The sequence below is a fragment of the Saimiri boliviensis genome, chromosome 1, assembly GCF_048565385.1.
Source record: "Saimiri boliviensis isolate mSaiBol1 chromosome 1, mSaiBol1.pri, whole genome shotgun sequence".
Lineage (NCBI taxonomy): Eukaryota > Metazoa > Chordata > Mammalia > Primates > Cebidae > Saimiri > Saimiri boliviensis.
Genome location: NC_133449.1, coordinates 249,428,630 through 249,436,724, shown reverse-complemented (window position 1 = coordinate 249,436,724; position 8,095 = coordinate 249,428,630). Strand labels below are relative to the sequence as shown.

Below are 8,095 nucleotides of genomic sequence, written 5' to 3'. Positions count from 1 at the left end.
GACAAACTATGACATTAGCAATTGTATGTTTTTCATTTTTATAACTTCTGTTTTATTGGATCAAAAAGCTCTTTTGTGAGTTCATTTCAATGATGTGCCTGTCAGTTTAATCCAATCATAAGTAACTGTAGTCAAATAATCAGTTGGAATTTATTTAAATTGATTGACAGGTGATTTTGAGGTTTTCAGATTATTACCTCTGAGGCTATTTACTCTACATATGTGTATATGTGTTCTAAAACCAGGAATATGGCCCAAGGGAAAAACAGAATGCCAACTGTAAGAGAAAGAATATGACATTGTGTAAATACAGGTGAGGCCAGTGCACACATGAAAGGCCAAATGTAATCCTGGGTGATCTAAATGCTTTTGCATATTTTTTAAAAAGTTCCAAGTCAGTAGAATTATTTTCACAGGAAAAGACTGAATCAGATCCTTTTGTATTTCATGAGCATGATGATTGGGTGGTCACACATGGATGTGGGATGTGCCACCCTCAAACCCTGTTACTTGGCATATCACCCAACTCACCTGAAGAAAGGAAAACAAAGGAAAGACTGACTGTTATTTATACGATGGTATTGATACTTGACACTGTTAGTTTCCTTTTCATATTCCTAGGAATATCTATTCATAGCAATATGAAAACCATTGCTTTGACTTACATTCTCAAACATTTCTTATGTTTGGTAGGTAAGAAAGTATATTCAATTATATCTGAAACTAAGATATAGTAGTATCTCTGCCTTCATCAGAAACTGTGTAAAAATAAGGAGTCAACATTTTCTACTGTTTATGACATTGCAGTGCTTACAACGTGGTTTGACTTCAAATACATTTACAGGTAATGTTGAATGGCTGCCTTCACAAAGAAGGGAGGGGAATGCAGTCAGAGAGAGATACAGGGGGTACAATAACCACGGGGATGGTTTATTCCTTGTTCAAAAATATTAGATACAGACAAGTTCATTATAGTACCTTAATTCGCTTCATATGTCTGAGGTATTTAATGATAATCATTCAAGTACTTGACAGCCCAAAAAGGCTTCATGCACTTTCCTATAGAGATGGGTCCAAAATACATTTGAACACGTTTTAAAAGTAAGTTGTTTATCACATCTTCAGTTTCTTTGATCTCTCTGCTCTGTCTCAAAAGGAGACCTTCCCTAAAGCTTGCAGGTTGCCATGAATTACTGAATTGGAGAAAAGTAGTGAAATAATTTGTTTTTTGTTTTTAACTTTACAGCAACCATGGAAATAAATGAAAACTATTAGGATGTTTATTTTAGGAAATTTTCATGGACTTTATTAAAAAAAAAGTAAGTCATTAAGAATAAGAGAAAAGCCAATGGGGAAAAAATAATGTGATATTGATGACTGAACTGCAATCTCCTAATTGCTGCTGCATATTATATATAGCTACATGGCAACTAATATATTTATGTCAACAAATCAGCAATTTCTTAATGCTCTCCTTCATTCTTTCCCCCATACTACCTTCTTAAACCTCTTCATCAAACTTCTAATCATTAGAATTTTTTTCAACTTCTGTCTGTATCTACCAAACATCTCCCTCTTATTGATTAATGACTGGTCATTACATTTTATCTACTTATTCTTTCTGACGTCTGATAGGATTAAGCCTGAAAAGTGTCAAGGAAATGGGAAGGAAAAATATTCAAATCATACCTTAATTTGCATGCCTTTTAAGTACAGGAGAGTTTACAAAGCATTTATTCCATTGCAGCTATCAATTTGCTATTTATATAAGCGTCCTGAGAGCCAGATGGTATCAGGTTAGAGGTTGGTCCTATCATTTCAGGAGCAACCTCCACTTCTGAAGTCACAGGCCCCAAGAACAATGACCAAGGTCACCCTCCACAGCAGGGCTGTGCTTTTCTTTGAGGAGAGATAGCCCTTCAATGCTGAGAAAACCAGCTTCCAGGAACTGCAGGCCTCAGCCCAGGCACTGTCTTTCACGTAGTCCTGTAGAGAACAATTGTGTGAAGCACGGTGACCTCAGAAGCCCAAAGCCTGGCAGGCTATTTATGAATGCAGCAAGCTCAGAAAAAGGGTTCAGGATGAGGAAACCCTATCAGAGCCTAATTTAGCTCCCACTATGCCTGTGAGAGCATCCTACAAGAAAACAAGGGTAAATATAGCAATAACCAGGTTGCATGTTGTGCTGCTGAGAGCAGAAATGAGAGATCTGCAGAGAAGTTTTAGCCAGATAAGTAGGATTCTGGGAGCATTTCTTGGGGCTAGATTATTGAGGTGTTTTTCTATTTGCCTTTTATCTTTTCTGAGAGAGGTGAAAATCTGGTCGATGAATTCTCACTTTTATGTAGGAAAACATTTTACAGTGAATATGGGATAAATAATATTGCTCATCTTTGAAATATGATGGCCCCACTGTTATTTCCAGAGCAATCTAAATAGATAAGATAGTTTCTTTCCTAGCAGGTCAGCCACTTTGGGCTAATGTTGCTTATGATCTGCGAGAAGTAGGCCTGGCCTGGCAATGCCCTCAGCAGGCTTCAATACAGTTTCCCTTACGTGATAATGACAGAAGACACTCCTTCCCAGGTGTTAATCGCCTAGGGGAAGAAGAACAAGAGCCTCCTCAAAAGATTGCAGCAACTATTGAAGAATGGTGGAGACTCCAGTTTCACTGGTTTGAAACCCTCCTCCAGATTCTTTTGTTCTTCATAGATGACATATTTCACTCTTCAAATAGCTCCATGCTGTTTAATATCTAGAGTTCCTTTCATAAGCTGTTACATGCTAAGGTTGAAGCAGACGCTAATTTAATTAAAGCCTCAGGGAGCACATGTATTATCCACTATAACTGGCCCTTCAGTGGAAGGAAAATGGCATTTAGCAGCAGCTGTGGGCTGTGATAACCAATAGTGAAAGTAAGAAGAACACTGTAAGTGGAAAATGATACAACCTCACTGAAAAGCAGCACAGCTGCGTGAAGCCAGGGCCGCAAAGGGAGTCATGATGTCAAGCCAATAATTCTTTTGGAGTTTTTCCTAAGTAAATAATCAATAAAAACCCAAAGCTTTAAGGACACAATTGCTCATTGCAATGACCTGTACCCCCATCCCAAAAGAATAGAAAACAAAATCTCTGTAATTATAAATAGGCATATTGGGAATCTCAGTCCAGTCATTGACTCAAATACATTTTAAGTTTTAAAAGCATATATTTATACACATATACATTTGAAAACATGAGCCATATTCTAGCAGTTCAAAGGCATTTGCTAAAACATTTCTAATGATCTTGATGTAATTCCCTGTTGTTTTCTTAAAAGATTCTAAAACTTCCATTGAGCTTTTCTGTGTTAAAACAAAACAGCTCCATTCTACCTTCATCCCCTGCAGAAATAATTAGGACCAGCTTTATGTGTTTCTGATATTAAAAATGCATATTTCACCAAGTGCTAGGTGGAGAATCTGTTGCTTACTATTTGTAACCACAGGCTAGTGATGGTTTCTCTCCAGAGTCACAGGTCCACGCAAAATGAGAGTACATGACCTCAGGCTTTGCCTTCTCCTTCTCCATCTTTACTAACATGCAGGGAGTACATATCCAGGACAATGGAACTGTTTATGAAACAATATAATGCATAATAACACAATGACTCCTTAAAAACAAAGCTTTGCAAGTGGTGTACAGGAAATGACATCACTTTTAGACTGAACAAGAGACTTAGTGTTTCAGCAAGCATATGAAGACAAGTTTTCTACCTTGATGAAAATGCTATCATAAAGTAATATTCACAGCATGGTGAGGATGAGAATAAAGTCAGAGATGACAAAAATAACCTTTTAATGTTTTTTAATTCTGCATAATTACTCTGGTGCTTTTAAAAATGATTCATGATGATGGCTCACTGACTCGGAGAATTTTACCTGTCTGTGACTTTAAAAAAATTAGAAATTCTTGAGTTTTTAAAAAGTCAAAGTGAGAACCCTGAAGTGTTAAACTGAAAGTAATAAAAACACTTTCACAAAATTATTTTTTACCTGAGGGAATCTATTTCAAGTCATATTCAGGATTCTGACTGATGAGTTGATGGATATGCCTGAATTCCATAAAGGAATATGAATTCAAGGTGAAAATGTGTTTGGGGGAGGAAACAACTTTATTTAAAAGCATCGAAATTGGTGTTCCAAAATCGTGTGCTTCTGGGGAATAGAAAAGGCCAAATTCTCTAATGAGAGCCACGGATAAAAGTGAAGCATGTAGGGAGAGAGATACAGACACACCGAGAGAGGTTTTGCAGATATACATGTAGGGACGGTCTCCATCCACAGCCTGAAGAAGTACAAATGGTCATTTTCTTGTCTCTGACATATAAGAATAGTAACCTATTATAAAGCAGCCTCTCTGAATTTTGATACCTCAGCTCATGTCTGCAAACAAAGAATAAAACGTCAAATTCACCAGTATAAGTTCTGAAAAGAGTTTCATTATGAAGTCCCCAAATCCAGTAGCATCATTATGAGCTACGTCTTGACAGCAAGTGTCAGGATGTGTCAGTATTGCCTGAATTTGGTCGTGATTCAGGAATGAAAACACTGAACTTTCTCCCAGGCACAGTGAGTCTAAAGGCAGTTGTGACATAAAGCTCATTTCAACCAAATGAATAGGGTTGTAAACTTAAGAATAAACAGGATCCTACATAAATCTTTCATCCCTGTATATGTTCATCCTTTTTTTCAGCTGCCCCAAACATATCAGAAAAGGGAGCTGTGCTTATTTTATTGCTTGTATGATAGACTATTTTCAGATTGTTTAGAGAAGATGTCTCTTCCTATATGCATAGGTAGATACATATAGATCTTCCTGGTTAAAGAGAGTTATAGCATTGTTTACTTTTTGGTTCCTGTTGTTGCTTCTAACACAATGATTTTCCTTCAATAAATATTTATTAAATTAAAATATAAATTGCTTTCCTCACACATTACCCCATAAGCATAATTAGAAATCATTTTTTATTTTAATATCAAGGAGCTTGCTGCATAATTCTGGTTATAATTTGCATACCACATAGTGTAGCATACTGTACTCAGATTCACGTGGTGCTGAGTCCTGCCCCTGACCCTTTTTATGAGCTAGAAGATCTCCATGGAGGTCATGACCAGTTTAAAGACTCTACCTCCTCAACTGGAGGACAGAGAAGAGAAACTTACCTAGCTTATTTCATAAGATTGTCCTGATGATTGACTTAGATATATAAATGCAGGGTGTAAAATATATGACTCATACCAGAATGCATTTTGAAAAAGTCTACCAATCATGTCACGCCTTCCAGCATGCTGTCTATAATGTGAATTTAGCCCTTATCATTTTTTTCACATTTATATTTACAAGACATTTTTCATTTTTTATTCAGGAGCAAAAACTAGGATTTAGTTAGTACAGAGACTACTAAATCGGGCTTTCATGAAATGAATATTACAGTTTTTTAAAGCCATTTTGCATTATATTGCATTATATTGAAAGCTTTAATTTTGAAAAGAAACTTGTTTTGCCAAACAAGGAAACATGTAGTCTATTGTGTGCAAACAATATAAAATTATTGTTTGCAAACCTTTTGTACATAATTCTAGGATTGCCAAGGAAATGGAAAGATGAAAATGAAATATATGTAGCCACTCCACGCTTTTGCTTTACCTCAGCCCACCCACTTTGCAAGCACTGAAGTTTGAAGTTGGTTTCTAAATTCAGAACACAGTTTCCTAGAGTATCTATATTTGGAAGAAGGATATTTCCCTTGTCTAGAAATACACCCTTCCTGTGTGCTCTGCAGAAATCCAAATGGGAGTTTTCCCCAAACCAAGTAAACAATATCAACTCCTTTGCTTGTTATCTAAGTTTGAATTGAGATCGGTAACTTTATAGTTGGTAACTTGACATAAGTGATGACGTCTTCTAGTACTGTGTTCAGACCATGCCTCTGCTCTGTTTCATGGCCTTTACATTCTTGCATTATTGTGCATATCGTAATTTAAATGCTATTCTATCTTCCTGATATAAACTCATTGAGAAGAGAGACCTTATGTTTTCATTTTTAAATCACCTGTTCTTAGCATGAGTTTGATATAAGGTACGTGTCTGGTAAGTATCTGTTGAAGGGATGAATAAATTACAGATGTAATAGACACACATACAATACAGTAAAATGAATTTATAAGATCAAAACACAGCTGTTTACACAAATGATCAAATAACTTCAGTTCAGTGGTAGCAATATAGTAACAGTGACTAAGAGCACAGGTTTGTGGTGAGATAGAACAGAGTTCAAAGCCAGCTCTGCCCCTTTGACTGGCTCTCTGACTTGGGCAAGTTACTACATCTCCTTGTAGTAATTGCAATTGTTACATCTCTTGGAGCCTCAGTCTCCTCATCTGTAAAGTATGGAATAGGTAACAGGATTGAAGCAGATAAAGTATGCAAAACTTTTTGTAAGGGTCTGGTCATGTAGCAAGTCCTTGAAATGGTAGCTGTTAGCATTAAGTGATAGTCATGGTAGAAAAATAAAGGATGTCTTGATAATTTTTAAGAGGTTTTACCACTAGAAATACTGCATCTTTTTCTTTTAAGTAGAGCTTTTCTTCATACAACTTTTCATTCAATCTTCTTGAAGCCAGATTTTCCTTCCGGCAAATTATTCCATTTTCAGTTTTCCCTAATGGATGAATTCTTTTTTCTCTTTAAGATAAAATAAATAGAGGCAGCTGCTATAGCCACAAATCACTCCAACTTCCTATGGAAATTACTTCATTGATTTCTGAAATGATAAAGGACCTGTAATGTACCTATAAATATACTCATTAAGTCACAAATTGCTCATGGCAGCACAGGAAATCTCAATATACTGTCCAGGCATCATCCTCCCCCAAATACACATTTTCCCCAGGGCGCTTAGCCCGGATCCATTATCATAAGTACAGCCGGAGCTAGAATCATGAATCAGAGGGCAGCTTTCCAGTTCCTCATCCTTTCTGAGTTCATTAGAGTGGGCAAGTTTTCAGACAAAATGTTAGGTCAGAAGTAAGACCATTTGCATAAAGCAAGATGAATATTCACTAGTCAGCTTCTCTGTGACATGGTCAGAGTCTGGACTCTAAAAGGAGTCTCTCTTGAAATCCATAAGGCTCTGAACCAAAGGTAGTAAGAAAGGAGTCACATACTTGGAAAGTGGATTGTGTTCCTTAGCCCCAGACATTTCATTGGAGGCATTCACTATGTCTCCTGTCTGGGACCTACTCATATTGTCTTCACAGTCAAAGAAGAAAACAATCACAATTTGGGGCACTGGAATATGCAAATAGTGACTTTATTGCATGTAAGTTTAGTCCCCGGATGCCTGCAAAAACCAGCAACCTTGACATCCCTACCAGGAGCAGGAATCATTGTATATCTTTTGTGGAATTATAATTAGCAGTGAAAAAAATCTTTCAACCAACTTCTGAACTTGTTGCGGGGTTGGGGTGGTTACTGGCAGATTTCTTTTTTTCCTTTTTATGTTTATTGACTTTGCCTTTCTCTTACCCCATACTGGCTATATTTCCCTTTTGGATTTTATTTATTTTGCTGAGACTTTCAATTTGTTTTTCCTCAAATTTTCCAAGATCTCTAGTCTCATAGGTTAGGTGTTTAAATAATATATTTAAGTGAATTGTGGAAGAACACAAACACAGTGGTATCTCGGCAGGCACTAGGCTCCATGACCTAAAAAACAAACTTATTAATGCCTTTGTGTTCTTTTCAGCATATCGCACTGGTGGAGGGCTAGTTGGCAGCTGCAGCTCACCACTTAAACCAAACTGAATTTCACAAGAAAACACAGTTCATATGCCAAAAGGAAGTAATTCAATCCAAGTACAGAATAATCTTTTTCTGGTACCTTATATTTATTTTTTATGAGCCATATTTAAACTTTTAATCATCCAGCATCAGCAGGAATTACCACTCATCATCATTCTTCCCCTTGCATTTGGGAACAGCCCCAATACTCAAAGATTACCTGGAGTGCGTGTGGGGGGGTACATATTAAATTCCTGTTTTCATTTTCCTA

The 8,095-nt window shown here is 36.7% G+C and overlaps 1 non-coding gene across 1 annotated transcript; it reads left to right on the top strand.

Annotated features, from left to right (window-relative positions):
• The first annotated feature begins 432 nt into the window (after nucleotides 1–432).
• On the top strand, nucleotides 433–532 carry LOC120365918 (small nucleolar RNA U13). Its single transcript, XR_005580743.1, has one exon. It is a non-coding gene; the product is annotated as a small nucleolar RNA U13 (small nucleolar RNA).
• The last annotated feature ends 7,563 nt before the right edge of the window (nucleotides 533–8,095 follow it).